This window comes from Melanerpes formicivorus, unplaced genomic scaffold (assembly GCF_026170545.1).
Source record: "Melanerpes formicivorus ecotype bairdi unplaced genomic scaffold, bMelFor1.0.p_v2 SCAF_256, whole genome shotgun sequence".
NCBI classification, from domain to species: domain Eukaryota; kingdom Metazoa; phylum Chordata; class Aves; order Piciformes; family Picidae; genus Melanerpes; species Melanerpes formicivorus.
In genome coordinates, this window is record NW_027142608.1 from 66100 (window position 1) to 67500 (window position 1401).

A 1401-nucleotide genomic window follows, 5' to 3' on the forward strand; every position below is an offset into this window, starting at 1 on the left:
AGGCAACGTCGGGAGGGGGGGCTCCGCGCAAACCGGTAACGGGGGCCCGGGGGTGTGGAGGGGGCGGTGGCGGCCGCGGCGAGAGGCAACGGCAGGCGGGGGGCGCTCCGCGCAAACCGGCAGCGGGGGGGGGGCGGGGGTAACGGCAAGAGGCAACGGCGGGAAGGGGGGCCTCCGCGCAAACCGGCAGCGGGGGGGGGGCGGGGGGTAGCGGCAAGAGGCAACGGCGGGAAGGGGGGGCTCCGCGCAAACCGGCAGCGGGGGGGGGCGGGGGTAGCGGCAAGAGGCAACGGCGGGAAGGGGGGGCTCCGCGCAAACCGGCAGCGGGGGGGGGGCGGGGGGTAGCGGCAAGAGGCAACGGCGGGAAGGGGGGGCTCCGCGCAAACCGGCAGCGGGGGGGGGCGGGGGGTAGCGGCAAGAGGCAACGGCGGGAAGGGGGGGCTCCGCGCAAACCGGCAGCGGGGGGGGGGCGGGGGTAGCGGCAAGAGGCAACGGCGGGAAGGGGGGGCTCCGCGCAAACCGGCAGCGGGGGGGGGCGGGGGGTAGCGGCAAGAGGCAACGGCGGGAAGGGGGGGCTCCGCGCAAACCGGCAGCGGGGGGGGGGCGGGGGTAGCGGCAAGAGGCAACGGCGGGAAGGGGGGGCTCCGCGCAAACCGGCAGCGGGGGGGGGGCGGGGGGTAGCGGCAAGAGGCAACGGCGGGAAGGGGGAGCTCCGCGCAAACCGGCAGCGGGGGGGGGGCGGGGGGTAGCGGCAAGAGGCAACGGCGGGAGGGGGGGCTCCGCGCAAACCGGCAGCGGGGGGGGGCGGGGGGTAGCGGCAAGAGGCAACGTCGGGAGGGGGGGGCGCCGCGCAAACCGGCAACGGGGGGCGGGGGGGGAGGCGGTCAGGGGCGGGGGGAGATTTCTAGAGATGCCGGCAGACCTTCTCCCCGGAGAACAGCGCTGTTGAAGAAAAGACTGCTTCAGAACACAACCTTTAATGAAAGACGCTCGATGAAAACAACACTTAATAAAAGAAGGTTTCATGCCGACTGCCTCTCTTCATTTACGCCGCCGCGGGGGGGGGGGGTTGGGGGCCGGGCGGGCGATACCAGGCGGCCCTCGTCCCGGGGACCACGTCTACCCCGCGGTTCCAGCCTCCGCGCGCTAAGTGCCCGCCCGGCCGCGGGGAGCACGTCTACCTCCTGCCGCACGGCTCAGTGCACTAAGTCCCCCCTCGCCATGGAGAGCACGTCTACCTGCCAGCTCAGGGAGAGCACGTCTACTCACCGAGGGAGAGCACGTCTACCACCTGGGAAGGAGAGCACGTCTACCTCCTGGGAAGGAGAGCACGTCTACCTCCTCGGGAAGGAGAGCACGTCTACCTCCTGGGAAGGAGAGCACGTCTACCTCCTCGGGAAG